Below are 23,783 nucleotides of genomic sequence, written 5' to 3' on the forward strand. Positions count from 1 at the left end.
AACATTTAGAATCTCTTGGAGGCAGGTTGCAGCGGTCTTGGCGGGTGTCAGGCTGTATCCTAGCCTGGGCAAGGACACAGCACCCTCATCGCCTGGGCAGGGGATCACACAGCCCCCCTGCACAGCCTACACCGATGTCCAGCCACCCTCAGAGAGGAAGGATTTCTTCTTGTATTTAAATGGAATTTCCTGCATTGCAACTGGGAAAATTATGGTGACCTGTGTTTGCAATTTAGACTTTCTTCAAGTCTATCCAAGGTTGCAGGGCATCACTTGTCTTGGCAATGCACCTCAAAAGTAGCCTTTATCTGTGCTCAAACACCATGCACATGCCTACACCAAGGACCTTGTATCATTAGTATCTCTCATCGTATATAATTTATATGTCTTAAAGAGTCAGCACAAACAGAGTGAGTTGCCCCAAACCTAGGGCCAGTAACGTACCCGGAAATGGCAAGCACGGATCCGAGCAGCAGCAGGGTTGTGGCTGAGCCCTGCGCTGGCCACAGAGACCCCCGGTTGTGGCTCTGGTCGCAGATTTAGCTCTTTCATTGCCACTAGAAGAAAAAGAAATAAATCCTTTAATACATCTGTAATTTCTACCTAAAACAATAGTAAACATGTACATCAGTGAGGACAAAACGAAGGAAAGTAAAAGTAGCTTTTTAGATTTTACCATTGCTCTTACCCTTGACTGCATAGGCTCACCTCCTGCACCAAGGCGGGATCCAGAAACTTCAGCTGGCATAACCCAGCAGTATGACAATCTATGCAAATCTAAGCTGTAATTCTTTTATATTGAAGGAAATCAAACTTTTATTCTTGCTGTGGATATGGGAGACTGAAATTCACTTTGGGAAAAAATCTGGGGTTTTATTTCTGGCTCCACTTTCAGAATTACGCAGCACAGGGCATTTTTATGTTGTAGCTCCATTATGTGAAAATTGGGAATAACACTTTTCTCTCCAGGACACCACATTTACTCTCTGAATGTTTCACTGAGAATATGACATGATTTAGACTGCAGTGCTTTAAAAAAAAAAAAAAAAACAACAAACCACCCCCCCAATTTTTAGGACTAAATTCTACCTGTGAAAGTGGTGTGAAAGTGGCTGCAGGGCATCAGCACTGTGGTGGTGGAAGCAAGCCAAGTAATGACTGAAACTCATTAAAGCTCATCACAAATTATCTCATTAAGTGCTTTCAGATTGGAAACCATCTCTCAGCAATGAGACACAATGCGGTGGCGAGGAACAGATCTCTCCAAAATGGGTTTTTATAATTATCAGGGTTACACAATACCCAGCGTAACCCCTTGCTCTGCTGACACACATCACGTTTAAGCCCTCAGACCATGTCAGGCCCTCACAGGGACAGGCTCCCGGGATGCGCTGCCGCCTGCCTGCGTGCCAGCAAACCCTGCGGAGCTGCTGGCAGCATCCCTGGGGTGGCAGGAGTCCAGGGCCACCCTGGTTGGGCCACCAGCTCCCTGCAAGAGCCTTCGGGCTGCTCCGGACAGAGGGCAGGGGAGCAGGCAGCAGGCTGCTGACCTTGCTCTCCTGGGGTTGATTTACACTGCTATATAGAATTTATAGCAGCATCTCCACTGGGACAAGCTATCAATTTTCTTTCAGTTTGAATACCATAAAGCAGTTTCATAGTGAACTGACTCCAGGGGCAGTGTGATGATCTTGTTATAGTCAGACAGTTATTATATATTCACAAGAGCTATCAGAAAAGAGACCTGGCTGCCTGCTGGGAGCCCCCGTCCAGGAAGAGCACTTGGCCAAATTAAGTGGAGCTTGGACGTCCCCGGGCAGGGCAGGCTGGGGACGGGCGGCTGCACAGCCCGTGCTGCTCTGCTGCGTGGTGCTGCTGCTCTGCTGCGTGGTGCTGCTGCTCTGCTGCGTGGTGCTGCATGGGTGCTGCTGCATGGTGCTGCATGGGCGCTGCTGCTCTGCTGCGTGGTACTGTACGGGTGCTGTGCCCAGCACTACTTGCTGGAGATGGCCAGGGGATCCTTCAGCCAGGCAAGGGCCTCGGAGGCATTTTCTTGTAAAGTTACTACTGAGCCTAAGGAAAACAGCCACCAGACAGCATTAACAAATTCCAATGCAATAAATAGAGGATTAGTGCTGGGATCTCAAAGTGCATTCGACATCCGATCTGTCCACACCACACCTACTCAATCTGCAGTTCAAGCCCTTGGAGAGCTTCACTAAATGCTCTCATCAGCTTGTGCATTATCACAGAATCATTTATGTTGGAAAAGAGCTTTAAGATCATCACATGCAACTGTTAACCCAGCACTGCCAAGGCCATCACTAACCCCTGTCCCCGAGTGCTGCATCTACATGTCTTTTAAATACTCCCATGGATGGTGACCCCACCACTTTCCCTGGGCAGCCTGTGCCATGCTGGGCAATGCTTTCAGTGAAGACATTTTTCCTAATATTCAATCTGCAGCTCCCCTGGCGCAACTTGAGGCTGTTTCCTCTTCTGCTTTAAGTTTTAAGCAGCTGCCTGGTTTGGCACCTAGGCTAAGTAAACTTTGGGTTGGGTTTTCTTTTTTTCCTCCTTTTTCTCTTTTCTTTGGTTACTAAGCAAAAGCAAGTCTCATCTGTACACTAGGAAGAGCTTTTGCCACATTTAAAGCAAGTACAGGGACTCCAAGCTCAAACTGCTCTAATAATTTATTCTGGTCTTGAAATCCCTAGGGTTATTTCACAGAAAATGTATTTTAAGATGTTTGGCTCAAAAATGACAAGATAACAGACGATACATATTCATTTTCTCCCCCAAGATGGTGATGAGATGTAACAAAATAAAGCAGTAGTCTCAGCAGATCTTCCCTCCCCCAGATGGAGAAGAGTTGTGGTTTTATCTCAATGATACCACCAGAATTGTGCTGCCATTTATCTTGAGGGTGTACTTATGAAAGGGATTGTTTGCAGCTGGAGCTACAAGGCATGAAACAAACTGATAATGGAACTTTCTTTTGAAGCTTATTCTTTTTCAGTGGCATTTTTCTTTTTTTTTTCCTTTATGAGCTTCATGACAGCCAAACAGTAATTTCCTTTCTGTATTTTAGCACAAACAACAGATTAGTGTCACATTGTTTGCTGTGAGGTTTTGCTTGCTGCTTGCATGAGTACTTGTTGGCATTTGGTGTGTTCCAAATAAATAATGTGGTCCTTCATAAAGATAAAAAACAGAAACATCTTCCTGGCATACAAGAAGGCACTGCTAGCACGCATCTTGAATATGGTATAAAACCACAGAGGCAGAGGTGAATAATGTAATTTGAAGTTGGAATCACAAAACACATGAGCCAGGACTTTATCTTCTATAAAAGACATAACACAGCCTTTGGCACTGCAAACATCATAATCTACTGCAGTCTCATACCCAAGAAAAATGTAATTTAGATTAACAACATAAATCACAAATAGTAAATTATTTATGTTTAGAGTAGATAGAAGACAGAACGTAACCTCATAGAAAAAATGTCTTTAATTTTTGCCCTTCTTAACACCATAACTATTAATTATTTTTTCATATTCTTAGTAATATTATCACTGCTAGAAAACACAAGGAAACATGTTGCATGGTGGTTCCCCTCCTGTTTCTCTTGCATATTTCTTAGAGGCAAAGCTTTCTATCCCTCTCCTTACCCATCATTTCACAATCAACCTTTACAATCATCTCTTCTATTTCTTCCAGTGCCTCCAAAGCAAATGCATCTTACACGATTTTTGTTTTCCATAGCTTGCTTGGCATTCTTTGTTAGGCTTTGCACCCTCATTGTGAACTGATATTGCTCCTCTAAACCATCTTTTTCAATATCTATTGCCAGAGGGTTTCCTGGACCACCGCCAACACCCTAATGCTGTTCCCAGCCCACCGGCGGCATGGCCAGCCCAGCCCTACCCGTGATGGCAGCATCTGCAAACGCCATCTAACATGAGCTCCAATGTAATTAAACAAACTGCCAAACCGAACGAGTGTTGGCTTGAAACCTCACATTTTAGATGAAATGCTGAAAACATCGCATTTTACCATTAAGTCAGAAGGATGATACATCATTTGACGTGGTTTTACGAGACCACTGCCAATACAAAAGCGCTGCGAAGTCCATGAAATGAGCCCCTGACCGTTAAGAGTCGTGAACGCTACTCACCGCTCATTAGAAGGCTCTGGCTTTGGTAGCCCAGAAGACAGCAGGAAGAGGGGAAACAGAGTACAGACTGGCAGAGCAAAAGAAGATTAATGTGAGCACAGGGGAAAGGGCAGGGATAGGCAGCCCAGGGGTGGAAAAAGCCAGGAGAGAAGGTGGAAAGGACTCCTTTCATCAATGGCTTGAATCAAAGTTGCAGTCTCCATACCTAGAGCTTATTTGAGTAAAAATTATGGCAGGAGAGCACTAATGTAGAAGCACAGTCATAGAGGTAACACCATTAAGAGTGCATAAATATTAGAAAAACTCTCCCTGCCAGTCATATACTTAGTTTTGGCAAGGAAACTCGGCTTTTAGAGGCTCAGAGCCTTTCCTCTGTGCATTAGTGCTCAGTGGTTGTTAGCACTCGAAAGTAATACTTCCAATGCTATATCAAGTCATTCAAGTGACAGGAAATTTGAGCAGTTGATTTGGGAAATGGATATTTCATTAGAGGCACAACTCATGATAAATGAAAGTTTTCCTACCACCGTCATCGGGAATACCGATGAGCTCTAAATCAAACTGCCTGAGAAGGGCGGCAGGGCGCTGGCGTGGGGACGGCCAGAGGCTGCAGCGGGCAGCTCGGCTCTGTGCAGCCTGTGCGCGCGTCCCCCTACAGAGGCCACCAGGCTGACTGCGGCTGTCCCCAGGGCACCCTGCGGACAAGCCGGGACTCAAAAGCTGCCGTAGCATGACTTTAGCTGGCCCTGGTTGGCAGCTTCCATCGCTGCGAGCAACGCGGCAAGAGGCACAGGCACAGAGATGACTCCCAAGCACCAACTCAGAGCAGAAGTTACTGGGTGGGACTGGAACGGTCTTACAGACAGAGCAAAACCAACGGGATTTTGGAGAAGTTTGTGTCTGTCTGCTATGGCTGCCCAAGAAACTATTCAATGATCAAAGAGGCCCTTTCTGAAATCCATCTGATCCTAAAGGACCAACAACGTACGCTTTCCCTGAACACTGCAAATTCCTCTTCTACAAAGAGACGCCTCAGACATTCAACTTCAATGGCGTTACTCACCGCAACACAGGCAGCAGAACCATGAGAGCCCTGTGAAGACACGTGACGGACACTGCCAGCAACCCCATCCCACAGCACATTCGTACATTCCACGCTTTGAATACGCAGTGCCCTCTGGAGACAGTTCTAGAGGAAACAAGGATTCAAGCGCCTTTCTAGGTGCTTCATGGATAAAAAAATGCCCTGCAAGTTGTGACTGAAGTTTGTAAATTACTGGCTAATGCCCGAGTAATGATTAAGCTCAAAATGTTGATATGCATCAGCACAACCCTTAAGCAATCGGAGCATCTCCAGAGTTACCCTTGCTTTTGTCAACATTTTCAGAGAGATGCGCTCCTCGCCAAAATGCCAGCGACAAATACGTCGCTGCAGTCCCCAGGGAAGACGAACCCGCCCGCAGACTGGCAAGGACAGGGTGCTGCGCTGGGGCAGCTTGGCTGCCTGCCCTGAGCCTCATGCAGCACCGCTCTCACACCCAGGGTGGGTTCTGTAAGGTGTCCCACCTGCAAAAGTGGACAAACCCATCACTTTTTGGCACACACGCTTCCTGAGCTTGTCTGCCCTATGCAGCCCGCCTGCAGTACTTCAGCCGGGTTTAGCCCAGCGTCTGCAGTTTGCTCAAAGCAAACCCCTTTGCTACAGTGAGCAATTAAGATTAAGAAAACTGATTGATCTTCAGATAGAACTCTTAATATCTTCTAAGATACAGATTACTGAGTTTTGATCAATAGCCACGATATAACTGAAAATGTGTTTCCGCAGTTGAACAGGCTGTGTTCCTAATACCCAAGATACGTTGGTGGGTTTGATTGATATGGAATAAAAGTAAAGCAAATGAAGCACCATCTGTATGCATTTGTTTGATGTATGTGGTTTTAAGTTCCAAATCAACTCCCTAAAAATAGTTCGGGGGTTTCTTTGCACAGCAATACAAGGTATATATGTGATGATGTGAATTTGAAGCAAAACCCTGTTCTTAATGACCACCACAAAAAATTATTTACAACTTCCACAAACCTCACGTTTCAAAAACGAAGTACTAAAAAAATTCTTTTGAAGCAGGTAAAAAGTAATTAAAAATGAATACTTGTTTTTTTCTGCATTAACATTAAGAGCTGAGGTACACTTTTTTGAAAATTGAAATAAAAATCAAGATCAGGGATCAAAAAGCTCCATTCACACCTTTGCAGCCTAGAGGATCGTTTCAGCCATGGCCGTGGCTCCAGCAGATGCAGGTCCCACAGTCTAACACCTCAACAGCAGCAGGTTGTGGGAATTTGTGGGGTTGTTTCTGCAGCTACTATTAAATGAGAATCCAGACACGGTAGACACCTCCCTCCTAGTGTATTTTTCTATTTTACAGAGGAAAGGAAGGAAAACCTTGACGATTTGGTAATTCAGAGCCTTCCCCAAGCTCTCATGGCATTGCTCAGAGCCCTTCCAGCATCCTCGGTGTTAAGCTACCGGCTCTCCTTGGCTGTTCCCTCCGAGCTGGGGGGCAGAGACCAGCCCTGCCACATTTCCCCCCACCTCCCCCCAGCCAGCAGAGCGGAGCTGCAGACCTGGTAGCCAGGGTGCACAGAGGGCAGCCTTCGCTGAGCACCTTCAGGCTCTGCGCCGGCAGGTACCGGCTGCCGGAATCCCGTGCCTTGCTCCTTTCGGGGACACCCCTGCAAATGCAGGTTCTCGAGATGTCACAGTTTTCAGTCTCACGTTCTGTGTCCATACTGCCTTCTGCTCAGGCCCAGGAACATCCCTGCTTGGCACAGCAAAGCAGTTGAGAAATGGATGCAGAGCGCAAGCACCCAGCTGGCCATGTCCGCTCCTCTGCGGAGCACGGGAAAAATTGCACAGCATTGCTGTGCCTCCCGCTTTAAAGAAGCAAAAAAGTCTATATAATCCTTTGATTTTCCCCCAAAAGCCTGTCATTAGGGTTTATAAAGTGAGTGTTATTTCAGCTTTCACTCTGAAAATTTCCTTTAACAGGTCACTATTATTATTCTCCATTTGCCAGGCTGAGACACGGGGGGTAAGGAGCAAGTCTTGCCCCCCCTCCAGCCTGTTGCACCCTGCACAGAAGAGAACTGCTCCAGAGGAGTCTAGAAACCACATGGGGCTGAGGCCGAGAGTTTGAACTAATACTTTCTACCTGTAAAGCTGCAAAATAGAATAAAAAAAAAACCACCAAGTGTATTCCTGTTTCTCCAGGAAAGCAGCTACACCGTCCAGGCAGTGGATGCAGCGCTTGCAATAAAGGCGTTGCCATGGCAACTTGCCAAGACCCTCTTAAAAATTCTCCAGAAAACAGTCACAAAAATCTAAACGTATGTGAGAGAAGTCCCTAAGCATGTCTAAATTAAGTAGCAATCAAATGAGTTCCTCTTTTCTCCTCCTGGGAAATGCTGCCTTACCAGCCTTTTCTTTGCTGCCGCTGCTGCTTAGTTTTAATTATACACTGTGCCTTTCTCTTCTCCGTTGATTTCCTACATGACAAGGGAAGTACATGCTACACCCATCAACCTGCTTACCTGCTCCCCGCAGCTGGGTACACAGCCCCTGGAAGTTGACTTAGGTACTCTTTTTCTTTTTTTTGGTAAGGTCTGCTAATTACCTGGAAAGCCAACATCTTATTTTCAAGTATGGCAGATGCTTATGCCTATATTATTTTTAAAATATGTTGGCTTCTCTAATGGAAGTCAACCTGGGAGACCTTTATTCAAATGCTGCTGCTATGCACAGACCAAGCGACCCGCTGTGCGCAGTATTAAATCTGCCTGGCACTTACAGAAAGCCCGGCTCAGGCTGCATATGCATCTCCCAGCCAAAGTTCAATTCTGCAATGTGTAGCACATGTAAAGTTCAAGGATAACGGAAAGTTTATCTTGCCTGTAGGACTGTTCATCAGAAGAAAAGGTAGCTTGTGTGATTATACTGTGATGAGATATGGATTTTTTTTTTTTATTATGATTCCCAATGTTATTTCAGTATGGCACAAAACAACGACACCCCTGCAAAGCGATTTGCTGGCTACAGGCCAAGTGCCCTAATAACATCAAATGCCCTGTCCCCATGCTCAGAGCCTGTCATGTGTGAGAATTACGATAAGATACAGAATCAAAAGTTGGTTTATGCTAAGAGACACGGTGGGTCGCATCCAGCAGTCTGCAGTTTAGTTATGTATTAACATTGACCACCGTTACCTTCTGCTAAGCGCCCTCAGCTCGCTTGCCAGTCTATCTTAAACACATCACATCCACTCAAACGGGACAGGCATCAGCTCAGCCCCGTCTGACTTACCCACACCCAGGGCTCCCAGGTGGCTCTGCAGACAGTGACGCTGGTGGCAGGGTCCTGGGGGGCAGTGGAGGGTCCCCAGCCCGGCAGGACGGGCAGACGGCACCCAGCTCCATGCAGCCAACCGGCACGGCTGGATGCAAGCGCCCGTAGCTCCTGACACCCGCACCAGCTGCAACCCGCTTTGTTATAAACCCAGCACTGCTGGGACAAACGCCACCCGCAGCTACGAATAACCCACAGCTCCGCATCAGCAACCCCTTCCCGCTCTCCAGAGCTCGGTGGGGTTCAGCCCTGGAGCCAGGGGGGCTCCTGCAGATGCTGGTGCCTGCTCCGGGCAGCATCCTGCCTCCTCCCCTTCTCTGCCAGCCCTTCACCCACCTCTTCAGCCCAGCAAACCTGGTGCCTTCCCACAGCAGGGTTTTTCTATGAAACACAGATAGAAATCATTGTGTTGATGACAGTATTATTCATACAAGGGTCACCCTGGGTTGTATTTCTGAGGCTTGATTCATTAGTCTGCCTCTTTGATCAAAACAGACTCACTACACAGAGCTTATCTTTTCTGATATAAAAATATTTTATAGCTATAAATTATAGACAAAAAATTGACCACAAAGTGGAAAATTATTATTGGGGATAAAAATAATCTGATTAATTGCTTTCTGATCACTGTATACAAAGATTGGAGTATGAGAATTGCATTTCATTGAGCTTATTCCTTCCATATTCCCACATAAAAGTTGGGTTTATCTTTTAATTGATCTACAGTGCATTTACATATAAATCTAGAAATTTGAGTTTGGGAAGATTGCTTTCAATGAGCAACGGAGGAGATATATACACTCTGCAGCAAGTTAGGAAAGAGGGAAGTCGTAAAATTACTTTTAAGGTACAACTTAGAGAAAAACGACCAGGCTACAGCGCTCGCACTGCCCTGCTCCGTGCAGGCTGCAGCAGCCCTCACCTCGCCTCCCCTCCTGCTCTGCTGCCACTGCTCGCAGCTCTGCACGGGGGCACGCTGCCCCTCATCCTCCAATTAACCAGGCTTTTGCTCTAATTTCTGTTAATGCTTTACCATTCTAGGAGGTATCAAATTATTAGTTAAGAAATATTTACCGGTGAAAGATAATACAGCTTTGTGCTGCCACCTCGGTGTGCATGCTCTGTATGAATTGCTGCTGAAATGAAATAAAATAAAGCAAAAAGGGGATATGAAACAGCTGCTGAGGCGTATAAAGATATTTCACGGCAAGATACAATACACTTTTATGGCCCAAAGTACAATAAAATTATGATTCATTACTGGTTAGTTAAGTCTGGGGAGCACATAGAGGTAATTTTCAAACGGTACAAGTTACATATCGAATGTAATTGGATTAGGGGAAGACAGCACATCACACTGCATGTTATAGGAGCAGGGGGTGTGAGTGATTTTGCCCAAGAAATGACTAAAAGCTATGAAAACCTCAGGATTTGTTCAACCGCTCTGGGTTGGGAGGGGCTGTGGGACAGCAGGGCATCCCTCCCAGCATCCCTCCATCCCTCTCAGCATCCCCAGGGACTCAGAGCATCATCCCTGTGTCTCCCCCCAGGCTGCAGCAGAGTTGCTGGGGGCAGCAACACCAGCACTGATTCTGAAAAATGCATTTAAAGACAGGGAAGAACGTGGAAGAGGGCTGCTCTTTTTATTTGAAGAGCTGCCTTTGAAGCAATCAAATGCACTTTCAAACTCGGAGGGCTCTGTGTTCCCGAGGATTAGCCCCGACCCCGGCACTCGCTCCTACAGTTAGTGTTTTCTGTCAAAAGACTCCATAGCTGAACCACACACAGCAAAGCTTTTGAGGCCACTATTTTATTTAGCAGGGGTTATTTGTTTCACTATTTTCTTTTCAAAGATGCTCAATGAACCAACACCCATGCACACTTTCATTTAGCACATTTAAATATTTATCATAATATTAAAATACTTGAATTCCTTTGCAGGAGCTTGTTTGAAACCCAGTGGCTCCAACCCCCCAGGTTTTTCTCACCCCACATCCCGGTCTCCATCCTGGGGCCGGTACCCATCCCGCAGGCGCCCTTTGCTGAGCGCTGCATTGCACAGGGCCGGAGAGGCACAGCCGTGGGCTCGGCCATCACACCCCTGGGCTCTCAAGAAGCTGTTTGGGTGCAGGAGCAGGAGCCTCCCCTGGGACGGGCAACCCTGCCTGTCCCCTCCATCATGGCCATGGCCAATGCAAGTGTTTTCCTCAGGGAAGGCCACCTGCTCCATCAGGTGCTGGGCACCCCCAGGGACAGGTAACAGCCCCCCTGGACCAGCTCAGGGCCACCCATCCCCTGCTTCATGCTTTGGGAAGACATTAAAGGCTTGTTCAGTTGAATCCATTTCCCACCTATGCACTGAGTGAAGTTATCTAAATTACTGGGTAGCGTTGCAAGAATGTTTTATTCATAACTTGTTTAATGCCTGGCACTTGCTTTTCTTTTGGTACTTATTTAATACACATTTAATTTAACTTATTTGAAAGCGCTAACATATTTTCTAATTACCTGAAGTACTTAAACTGTTTCCATGCTGTTAATACTTTTTTTTCCTCACTATTGAGGGCTGAGATGCCAACAAAGTAACCTGTTTATAGGGGCCAGGCATCCTTCCCACCTTCACAGTGAGCAAGGAGCTCTGCCACCAGACAACCCCAGTGCATGCAGCTGCAGGTGCTGGGGCACACGGGGACACCCGTCCCTCTGCCCCAGCACACATGGGCTGCAGATGCACACAGCCACCCGGCCACCAGCCATGCGAAGGAAGGGGAAGGACCAGGCACCTCATGCCAGCAGCTTCACTAGCTCCTGTATTTATTATGCCTTATGTTGCATTTTATGGAAGGACACTAAATTTATTCACTACTGCTGCTGTTTTTAATAACTTCACAATTCCTGTGGCAGTTTCATTTCTTCAGACATTCACGGGCACCGTTTTTGCTGGGGTTTAAGAATTTAATGTGATATTAAGACACTAAAGGCTTTCTTCAGAACTAATGAGAGAAGAACACGATACGGCACATGCTGGCCCGCTGAGGCACCGCATGACCCCAGCATGTTGTATTGGCTGCAAATGCGATGGTGGCTGACCCTGGGAAGGAGTCATGCATGGAGCATCAGTAACCCAGGCTGTTAGCGGGCGGGCACGGAGAGGCAGGCGAAGCACTTCGGCTGCAGAACTGCATCGCTGCACTGAAAGCACTAGCCCCCCGCAAGCACTCACCTGCGGGTGGGGGCTGCTGCGCTCCCCATCTCTTGCCCCATTCCAGGTAACGGGAGCACAGTGATCCAGCATGGTACACCCATGGGCAACTACAGAACTGAGATGGGCAGACCCAATCTAATCTGCCAGGCAGGCACATCGCTTGGCTTATTCTTCACTGGAAAACAAACAAAAACAAACAAACAAACAAACAAAAAAAAAAAAAGGAAGAGGAGTGCATTAGCAACTCACAGGGAGCTGAGCTGTTCACCTTCTTAACAAATTCTTTGCACATCCAAGCACAAAGTTACACACTGGTACAGATGCCCTTCTTACTTGCTGCTGTTTACAGCGTCAGCAGTATATTACTCCAATTTTATTTTGGTGTAACTTTATTAAGGAGAATTACATGAGATAAAAATGGAGTCATCCAATAATAAATCTGGGCTTGCCTCTTTGTTTAACACACATCTTTTAAGTGTATGTCCAGATCTGCTCATGCATTTATTTTCTGTCCTTGCTTCAAAGTACTCTCATTGCTGTACTGTAGGAAAGAGTTATTTTCCATAGATACATTTTATAAAAAAAAAAAAGAAAATCTAAACCAAAACAAAACTAAAATTTATTCCTGGAGTAAAGATACCCAGTAAGAAAATAATCACCTGTTATCAAACCAGAAAGCATCTTGTGGAAAAGTATATTCAGGGTGTTGGGAAATCTGACTCATTCTCAAACATCCCCCCCTCCTTGCAAATCACTGTCAAAATAGTTGTAACACTATTGTTATGGCAATATTCACCAGATAGTGTTTTTAAGTTTTCTCCCTTAGCTACTAAGTACACGTTCAGTCTCTCGGAGACAATCTCTGCGCTTGGTGGGTGAGGATGCTGGAGGGAGGGAGGACGCGATCTGCAGCCCCTCCCCGGGCAGAGCCGGCCCTCGGACAGCTTCCACCTGTCACCAAGAGGACACGAGTCACGCAGGTGATGGCATATCAATATAAAACACGGACAAGGAAGAAAAAGCAGCTTTGAGTCCTGGTAAGAAGGGTAACGTGTTTATGCAAAATTACTGTTTCCTGAAACACACGGAATTAGTATGTCAAGGCGTTAATAAAAGCTGCCTAAATAAAAGGAGAACTGAGCCACCTCTCGCTTTCTCCTTGCATCACCCCCCAGCTGGGTACATGTACTCTGGCTAGTTTTTCTCAAAGGCAGAGACAAACCAAGAGACAATTTTCTTCACACTAATTTGCCACACTTCAAAGCAATTATTATATTACAGAAGCCACCCTAAACCAGCAGCTCTTTCCATTCAGGCTGGAGCCAATGCATAGAGACAGATCAATCTAGCCACCCAAAAAAAAAAAAATAAAAGGTGATACATGAAAAAATTTTCAAGGGCAGATCATCTAATTTTCTAATAAATCTGCTTGCTGGCCATTTGTGTTACATGAGCTACAGAACTTGACCCTGTTCTCTCTGTTTCAGCCACTAACTTGAAGCTGGGCAAAACAGATGTTCCAGAAGAGCACACAACCTTCATTAAGAAACACAGACATTCACACTTTTTGCTTGGTATTCTGTTCCAATCACAAGCCTCCGCCCTGCTCAGCCCTCACACTCCCCTGGTTCAGCCCCCCCTTTGGATTCTTGCCGTGCCTGCACACGCTGCATGCAAGAGCTCTTCCTGCAGCATCTGTTCCTTCCATGAAACACCTTCGAAGCACATTTCCATTGCTCGTGCCTCGATGACTTTGCAATTAAAGCGAGGAAGGATCTTCACCGCTTTTGGATAAACCTATCTAACACCTCTGGTGCACGCTCAGCACTCCTCACAGGCTCAGGCGTGCCCGTGCAGGCTCTGCACGCCCCTCGGACGGATCCTGCCCAGGCTGTCTATGAGTTTGTGCACATGCCTGCGCCTGCCCCGCCAGGCACTGAGGACACTGACACCCCTCAGTGGGCTGCAGTGGGGGCTGTGCTTTGCATGGGGCCAGTCTGCAGTGAAAATGACACTGGATGGCAAGGCAGAGCCATGAGACACTCATGGACCTGGATCACAAACAGTTCAAACAGATTGTCGTAGCGTGAAATTCGATAGGAACGCTGATTAGAGACGATGGGACATCACTTATTTTGGAACCAAACAGAATTGGTGTTTGGCTTTACTAGCGATAGACACCACTTGTTGTTTTTTCTGCTGTCATCAATTTCTTTGCCATTATTTACTGGTTTGAAATACTGAGATTTCACCTCCATGTACACATCTTCATTGAAAAACTTCCCTTGCTGTTCTGTCTGAATCCAGCCAACCCTACTGTAACGGTCCTAACGAGTCATACCAATAACCATGATGATTACGTGACTGAATTCTACATCTTCTCTCAAAGGTTAAAACAAGAGTAAGTTAGGTTGCGGACCACTTGGCTGAAACATAGGTTTGCATACTACAAGATAAAAAACCACCTGTTTCAGCTTCTGCTTCCCAGATAATAGTGTTCCCCTGCTCCCATTTTAATGTGTTGTTGTGGTTCTGTTTGTTTTCCCATAAAACTTATTGCCTGAAAAACCAAAGATGACAATATTGAACTAGAAAGAAGAGTCTCACAAGAAAAATGGGAGGTTTCATCAGTGCCAAAGAGGCACAAGTGAGTTGCTTAGACCACTTATACGGTAATTAAAGGGGGAAATTTGTTATTTTCCAATAAGATCTGGAAAGTGTACTTTAGCAAATGAAATAAAAATTGAAGCTGCTGTTAGGTGTTTATGGTGAAGGAGGAGATGATGGGAAAGCAGATTCAGGGTGCACAGTTACCCAGGTCACCTTGAATGTGCCTTGCCATCTTCTTGTCCCTTACGCTGGTAACCTGTGGACACTGTTTGGGGCTCAAATGAATCATAGAATCATTTATGTTGGAAAAGACCCTCAAGATCATCAAGTCCAACTTCAAGTGAAAGCAAGTGCTGGGCTCAACAGGCAGCTGCCTAGCCTGCAGAGTGTAAGACACCGGCCACGTGCTTCTAACCCCACGTGAAAGGCACGCACGGTTGCTGTTACCAGCGCACCACAAGGCTACAGCTGCTGCTGCCAAGAGATGCTCATTTCATAGCCAGGCGCTCCCAGGCCTGACCCTGCCATCCCTGTGGGGAGATGAGCCGCTCCTCCCTGCCGGCTGCTTTGCAAGGATGAGTCACCCAAGAACCGAGCTGGATCAGCACGCCTTGGGCCTTTCCCAGCACTTGTGTTTCTGAAAACATATAAAACGACCAAAGGGAAAAAAACCACCACCAACAACAACAACAAAATCAAATAAAGCCACCCACCAAAATACAACCCCCAGCCCAAGTCCATGTGGACTGTGAATTCCAGGCCGCGCATCCCGGTTCTAGCCAGGGCCGCATGCACCCGCCCCAGCACGTGGGGAAGGGAAGGCTCTGCCCGGGGCGAGGAAGGCACCCACACCAGTGCAAACGTGTTCCACTCCTCTTCTGATTCTAGTCTCCTCTTCACACCCCCAGCTATGTTTTAGAAGCAAGTCTTTGTCCCACGCATTACAATGTAGCTAAGCATAATTCCAGGTTTCACGGAAAAAACGTAATGAGTTATTTACTCACAGCAGTTTTCTATTATCAATATTGTTACACAAATTACAGGAGAATCATTGTTTTAATAAGGCTCATTTTTGAGGCTGTTTATGGATTAATTTGTACCTGGGATTTTGCTGGCATACTGAGTGATGCCCATACACGACGTAGTAGATCTATCAGATCAAGCACATTCTGTTGTATGCCTTGTGGCAGGGAGTCCTGCTGACACAGTAACATAATTGCATGACCTCAAAAGTAAATAATAAAGTGAAAATGAAGTCTCTCATATTGTCTCCACCTTTCACTTCCAATCGAATCTGAGGAAACCCAGAGAATAGCAGCCATTCCTCCAGAAGTTACCAGGTACGACAACAGGTATGGATCCACTGCTATTAAAAAAATCATAAAAAGAGCAAGATAATCCGATCTAAACATTTGACTCTGCTTTGGACTCCTTGCTTCTCATTGAGATTGAATATGGGAGACTGCACCCTGTGGTACACACAAACACGGCAGGGAATGCTGAGGGACAAGCTGTCTCCTTTTTGTGGGTTCATGCATCATCATTCAGATGAAAGATTATATACTGAGAAGTTAATTCTGCTGTTAACACAGCCAGGCACCAGCACAGCCTAGTAAAGTCAGCAAGCATTCTCTAGGAATAAGCACAATGTAAATGCCATGACTCAACAAACTGTTACACCCCACACGATCCCCCAGTAATGGGTCACCAAGCAATGGGTCCAGCCTGACCCAGTATCTGCGCCTTCTGCTCGAAACACCAAGAGCTCTTAAGATAATGGTCACCATCACTTATGAACTGCCAGAAAGGGAATTAAAAATAAAAAATAAATAAACAAGGGGCAGTTCAGACACACATTCTCTGGCAGAAGGGGGATTCATAAATGCAGTCCAGTTACATCCAGTCAATTCAAAAACCCAAATAAATTCCTCCCACGTAACTGTGGGGCAGCAATCAATACCGTGCTGCTGGACAAACAGCCTGCTTCAAAACACTGACTGCCTTGATCCTGAGAGTTTGACTGAAACCCAAAGGGACTGAGTATTGCAAAGCTGCAGCATTAGTGCATGCATTCCCTAAAATGAAAGAAATACTTTTCCCCTTGCAAAAACGTCCAGAGCTGGCCTCGGTGGTGACAGGAACTCACACACAGGTCAGTTCTGGGACAACACAGAAGCTGCTCCAGGACCTCGAGCACCCCTTGCTTTGTAGGCTCACCAGCAGGAGCCAGGGTGGCACCACTGACAGGTGATGGCAATGGAGGGAGAAAAGGAATGCCACCCTCGGACGCCAGGAAGGAAGCAAATGATCCTCCAAGGAAAAGGAAAGGTAAGGGCTAATGATCTCCTTATCTAGACTCTATAATTAATTACTCCATGACACAAGGCATGCGCTGTTTTTCACCCCTTCTTCCTGAAATCGCAGTGACAGCTCGTGCAGCCGTGCGAATGGTGCCTGTCTTCTGCCCAGCACCGCCGCCAGCGGGAAAAGCCCCATCAAAAGCAGCAAGATTGTAACAGCGTGAATCTGGGCTGCAAAACTAGTAAGGACAGTTGAATTTTTCAGTCTTAAATTAGAAAAAAAGTTCTTCAAACATGCCAGAGCAACAGTTAAAGGTCTGTTTTCTGTTCACATCTGCCTGGAACCTGAACGTCCACCTGATGCCCCTGCAGTGGGTTGAAGGGATGCACCATCTCCAGAAACACATGGGATTTCACACACCAATTTCCCCAAGCACTTTCAGAAGTGGCACTGGATGTCCACACGGGAAAGGGCTGAAGTGCACAACAGGAACCCTCCGTTCCTTGTGCAGGCTCACCCTGCACAAATAAAATGTACAGAAAAAGCTTTGGTAAGGACCGAGCGGCCCCCGAGAACCGAGAGGATTGTTTCAATTAGGTGATTGCAAGTTGCATTTTTGCCAGAGAGAAATCTGCAGTCAGAACTGAGTCACCAGCAGATTTTTCATTCTGTAAGACCAATAAATAATAAATAAGTAATTATACAAGTAATCCATTTAATGTTTCCTTCTACCAGCAGGCTGAGAAAGAAAAGAGACACTGCCTTTTGAGCAGTGCCCTGAAAATTAGTCTCTTTTTCTCCAAGACTCCTGAAAATCTGTTGAAATAGCTGAAACTTTTCTTTAATCCACTAAAAAAAAAAAAATATTACATTTTCTCTGGTAATTGATTTTTAAGATCTATCATTTGGTATCTCTGACATGTGTGGCTAGATCGCAGTCATCACTGCAAGTTCAGTGCCACTGAGCTCATGCCCCCTCCCCCCTGGGAAAAGCCATTTATGAGAAGAAAGAACCTGGCCTGGACATTGCCAACCCTTACTCCTGCTCGATTTTCCTCCTTCCCGCATGGACCAGGTGAAATGCTGCCAGACCCACGGCAGGGCTGAGCTCGCCCCACTCCCACGCCGCAGCTACGGGGGCAACCTGCTCAGGCGAGGTTACAGCCTGGCACCCCGGGTCCCTCATGCCTCCCACAGCCGTGGTCCCTTGGGATGCTCAGGGCAGCGCTCCTCCATTGGTCACCTCGATGGGCATCACACAAAGCGCTTCAGCTGCTGTGCAAGGCACCATCACTTCCTTCACGTGCTCTTGTGCCGCTTACAGACTGATCCAAGACATTACACTGAATGGTGAGACTTCCTCCGAGGTATGGATAAAAGCACTGTAACGTCTGTTACTCTTCCTCCTTTCATATCTCCATGAATATCAGCCATATTCAAAGTCATTAGTATTCACTGCCAACTGCAAACGAACTATCAGCTTTTTACCAGATCACGACCATCCTTAAGGATCAGTGTATCTCCTGTACAAACAAAACATATGAAAGTTATTTGCAACCATGCTTCTTGATATTGCCAGTACTTTTAGGGACCTGCTCACAAAAGGATTTAAGTGCAATTTTTTTCTTTTTTTTAATTTTTTTTTAAATCACATCTCCACCCTCCCCACTTTTCCCATTCCCCCCCCAGCTTAAAAACTGGTTAAGACTTCAGCCCAAATGGAAGGGCCCTCACTAGCAAGCATGACAGCCAAGGGAAGCGGTACACAAGCTAAAGGCACACATACACAGTAAGCTGTAATACTGACAAACCAGACTGATTCCTACTAAAACATTTTCCAGCACAAGAAGTGCCTGGCTCTGTCAGATCAGTGCCATGGCTGCAGCTGTACCTGAAACACACCCCTGCATGGAAAATTAGGAAGGATTTTGCTGCTGTTTTACTTTTTGTCCAGCAAGGGAAATATTTACTCTTTTACCAAGGATGATAAAAGTACATTATCCCCCAGGGAGGGGAACACATTCTGAAGTAAGTGCAGAAAGCACCCTTCAAAGAGCAGCACCCACGTCTGGCAACAACCACCCTGTTCTGCTGCAAAGGGGATCAGGGAGAGAGACCCCACCTGCAAATGTGAGAGATTTTCTGTTGTTTAACCGAACCCCACTAATGCATCAACCCAACCGCAGGGACAGGATCAGGCCAAGACATCACGTGGAGGCTGACCAGTTGCTGTGCAGTTGTTTTCCATATGAAAACCATGGAATAGAGAGAGGTGGGTGCAATGGTGCTGCAGTCCACCACCACGGACCACCCCCCTGCTGCTCCTCCACACCAGCTAGGCACTGCATCTCAGTGCATCCCAAAAAAACAGCAAGACTGTTTGGTTTGCTTGTACGTTTGTTTTTCTGTACAAAAGAATTATCAGTATAAATCCATGGAAAAAACAGCTCTTTCATTCTCAGTATAGCAAGATCTTTTAGTAAGCATGATACAACCTTTGGTTATTACACACTCTGCATATTATTGTAAACACCTCATTTTAGAATGCATTAAGCATAGAAAGATTAGCTCCTGAGGGTAGACCTAAAAGAGAAGGCAGAATTAATTAAAATTTATTAAACCAAAACTGGCTGAAAGATCTTCAAAGCAACACAGTAACTTGAAATCACAGAAGAATGGAATTGCTTTGGGAATAAAATCTAAACGAAAAGTAAAGTATAGACTGTACATTACGTATTACCTTTGTCTACATTTGCAAACATTAAGGCTAAGAGGAGCGAGAAGACGCACCGGGTCCTGCTTACAGAGCCCTGCGCAAGGAGCGGGTGCCAGGACCGCTGGAGGGGAGGGGACGTCCCTGGGCACTTCCGCACAGAGGGGTCCTAGCCACCCCACTGCCAGGGCCACGCGGGCAAGCACGTGCTCCCTGCACACTGGGCTGTGAGACGGGTACGGGAAAATGCCTGTGCAAACACCAGGAGGAGAAGGAAGAGCTAGTCACATGGATGGAAACACTACAATACCAAAATGTGTATTTAAAAATATAATCATCAACTCTAACAAAGTCGTACTGGTTTCAGAGATTTTTGGTATCTAGAAGTTAGGGATAAGTAACCTACAACTGAACATAACAAAAGCAAGTACGAAGAGAGATGTACAGCAAAATAACTTAAAAAAAAAAAAAAAAGACACAACTTTGCCATTATATTCCACTTTCCACCCAATGGCTTTTGGGTTTCCTTAGAGCCAGATTAGGAAGTGAATGAAACCTAATTTAACTTTCATTTAGGCCTTTTGTTAAACACTTGATTAACATCTGAAGCACACACCAGCAAAACAGAAATAAGGCTTTAAAACAAAGAAGAGTGCAAAAGCAAAACAAATCCACTTCACCTAACCTGCCACAAATCATCTCTCTGCAATTAAATGCAACGCTAGTATACGTGCAGGTGGCCGGGCCAAAATTAGCGTAAAAGAAAATAATTTCTTCTCTTTGTCTAATTTGTATGCATTTGTAATCAGTGGAGTGACAGAGCACAGAACAGGCCCCCTGGTGAGGTGCAATCTTTGCTCTTTGTCAGATATTCCCTGTTTCCTTGCAGAATATCAGGGAAGTTTGGGGCGAGAGGGAGCGCCTGGGCGCATCGGGTCCCTACGAGCACCCACGGTGGCTCTGCAGCTCTGAGCTCTGCTGCTTGCTAGGGGCTTGCAACCTTCACCACCGGCTCTGAGATGGGAGCAGAGAGATGCCCACGTGCCTCTACTGGATAATCAGTTGTGCAAAGAAAAAAAAAATAGTGTTACAGAAGTTGTAGCTGGCTTTGGGCGCGTGCAAATGCGACGACAATGCTGTGCAGGGTGCCTTGGTGCTACCGCGCAGGCAGGAGGAGTAATGCCATCGAAAAGGGACAGATTTACATAAAGACAAAGATGCAGCAAAGACAAACACGTCACTAAGAAAGATAAAGCAATTATGAGCTGAATATATTACTATCAAAACCAATTACAGATTTCAGTGGAGGGCACCACATGAGTTTTGTTTGTAACTCATAAGAAGAAGCCTATCTAAATATTTATTTTTATTGAATTTGAGTCACTGTTACATTACTTACATTTGCTGCTGGTTTATGCCCATCAATTTAATTTCATTCCATTGTAAATTAATTACAGCTGCCTTAATGAGGCACAATACACTTAGTTTTATCTGTGCTAAATGCAAGCAGACTTGCCCACTGGATCCCGAGGAGCCTGACCATGTTTGGTACACATCTCAGGTTGGTCTCGGAGTAAGCGGCTACCCGAGTTGCTGACTGAGAGAAGAGCTGTAGTGCAGGAGACTCGCCATGGGAAGGAGAGCAGACGGATGGCAAACACAGCGGTACCTGGTGTTTTCATTAATCTCCACCTTGTAGAGGTGTGGGGTATATTTAGGAACATCAACATTGCTGATGGAAATGAGTGTTTCTATTCCTCCAGAGTTTAGAGAAAAGCTGAGGAAGCTCACTGTGGTGCACTCTAACAGTTCAGACAGCAAAGGTGGTTGTTAAGAAGTCCCCCTAAATGTTCTCAGTGCAGCAAAGGAAAGAACCATGTCATCCACTGATTTTAAGATGTGGATCCATGGAGGTACCTGGTCTGTGACCCCGCATTCAGTGCTGCCTCCTTAGACCGAGCCCTGCAAGAGATGCTTTGCAGTATCACACATTCTTTCTGCCTGAGGATCTTGTGCAATTAATATTAACTCAGCTTTGTAACACCATACTGAGAGGAAGAATTAACTATACTTTCCATGAAAAGCAGTAGCGTAGGACGTGGTGTTTGCTTACCCCACACCAGAGCTCTGCCGTGTGGAGGGGACATGAGCAGGTGTTTTACATGACAAAGCCACTCTCAAAACTCCATGGTGCTCTTCGGGAAAAAAAAAGAAGCAGAGCAACCCTTCCCAGGGAATGCTGAAACAGACAGGGCTTCCACCGGTCAGCTGGACTTTGGCCAGAACACCCCAATTAACATCTGTAACATGGTGTGAAAAGTGCTGGATGTTTTTTAATTAGAGGATGCAGATGAGACCTTGTTTTCACACTGTCCCTCCAAAGGACACCACCTCCAGCAGCGGTGGAGAGTCCTGCTTGGTGTCAGGTAAAAGGGAACACAATGAATGTCGCTCAATTACAGTATTACCCATGACTTACCCAGAGCTATCTCTAGTAGCCTGAATGCGGCTTTCTCCGATACCAAGCAATGTGGCAGTCAGTCTGACACACGCTAATTAAAGTGAATAGAGAAGGACATTTTATAATTCATGGCACAAAGGAAACGCTTTCATCTTGACCCACCCAGCACCACATGCCTGTTCACAACCCAGGGACTCGAGGGTCATCCCCTTACAATGCCAGGAAGGGAGCAGAAGGCAAGCACCTCCAGAAACGAGCCTGCAAAGGCGGTGATGTTTTCCTGTTGTCACTACTGCAATACACCGGTGGTTTCCCCTCCTTCCCTTCCTGCATGTATTTTTTATAATCATCAATATTTACAAAGTCATGAAATACTAGAGAAGCATTAGATTTTGATTGCCAGCTCCTACAACACAGCAGCCTTGCTGAGCGACCAGTCTGCGCAGCGCCCGCTGCCCGGCAAGCAGCAATACAATCGCTGTTGACAGTTGCTCATCGCTTCAGGTCCGTCACTTTCACAGGAGATGGTGATCAGAGTTATCGGAGCTACTGCCACCAAGCAGAGCGAGATCTACCCACACTCCCGCTGCACCATGGAATCAAGCATCCATCAAGCGTCACAGAAGCACAGCAGTGGCAGCAGCAGGCAGTGCTGCAGGACACGGCACTGCTCCCCAGCAGAGCAAGGGAGAACAACGGTGCAGGAAAGCACTAACCCCGGGAAACAGCCCGTCAGATTGCCAAAACAACTATTTACTGACATTGTGTGTCATAAACCATGAGCACCACTGATGGAAAAATTGTTTACTCTTTGCAGAGACTTTGACTCCTTCATAAAAAGGCAATAACAGTTGCTTTTGTTCATACTGCACCGGGGGGACAGAGGGAGAAAGAAAGAGAGGAAAATACAGATGGGCTGGGACTAATAACACTGGAACAGCTGCTGAACCACGGAGAAGTTCTGGATATTTACTGTGCCTCCATCTCTCCCACTCATGATGTTTTCCTGCCTATTACTTTGCTTTGCTAGGCTTCTTATAAGGACACAAATAATCCTGGTTTTTTTTCTATTCTACCTCTTTTACTATTTTTACTGTATTTCTTGTATAAATACAGGAGAACAAAAAGTTTACTTTCTAGCAACTTCGGAGAAGAAGGGGAAGTAAGAAATCTGTGGTACACAGAAAGCAGGTAATTATCTTCCTCCATCTGTGAATCCTGACTCAGAGCCATTTCCACAAACTTGTCTTCATTTATATTTACCCAGTAAGAAGCCCCTCCTGCCCCTACGCACCCGGAGAAGCCCAGGCGCCGCAGTTCCACCGCTGCCTCCCGCGGTCGGCACTGCTGTCCCTCGCCACGGGCTCAGCAGACCGCGGCCAACATCTCATCCCCAACCATATCCCAGCCAGCAAAGAACAAGCACGTGTTTTGTCCAAGACAGCATCAACACCACCATCTACAGATACTTTTATCCATTTTCAATCTAAGCAAATACGTGAACAGGCAGCATTCTCTGCTGCAGAAACAATTAATCTACTAAAAGTAACACTGATAAATAAGTCTGCGCCTGGATGCGTCGACATATCATGACAAGAAATTAAGAAGTGGCTTTAAATTCTAACTTGATAATTTTTTTAACCATTTTATTTTATTTCTTTACTCAAAGAGCAAGTTTTGATATTTGATACAAACATGAATATTTAAATCATACGTTGAAAGTGAGATGAAGTCTCAATTTTTTTTAAGATATTGAAGTCAAAGCACTATTTGAATGATGAATTAAACATGTTTTAAAAGAAATAAAGGTAATAGAGTACTTTTGATGCTTACAAGCCAAGCTGAATGAAGGAGAAAGTCACCTCTCCTATAACACATCTCAGACACGGGCCTGTGAGAGGATGTGAGTGA

General features: G+C 45.9%; 1 long non-coding RNA gene across 30 annotated transcripts in view; it reads right to left on the reverse strand.

Annotated features, from left to right (window-relative positions):
• The window catches only part of LOC114017065 (uncharacterized), a 206,799-nt gene that overhangs the window by 32,350 nt on the left and 150,666 nt on the right, over positions 1-23,783 (reverse strand). For 29 of the 30 annotated variants that reach the window (XR_008731891.1, XR_008731890.1, XR_008731889.1 and 26 more), the window contains one exon: positions 445-557. The exons of the other annotated variant lie outside the window; for it this stretch is intronic. This is a non-coding gene — a long non-coding RNA (uncharacterized LOC114017065). The remainder of the gene's footprint in view (positions 1-444; positions 558-23,783) is intronic. 30 annotated transcript variants of the gene reach the window in all.

The sequence above is a fragment of the Falco cherrug genome, chromosome 4 (assembly GCF_023634085.1).
Source record: "Falco cherrug isolate bFalChe1 chromosome 4, bFalChe1.pri, whole genome shotgun sequence".
In the NCBI taxonomy this organism is placed as follows: domain Eukaryota; kingdom Metazoa; phylum Chordata; class Aves; order Falconiformes; family Falconidae; genus Falco; species Falco cherrug.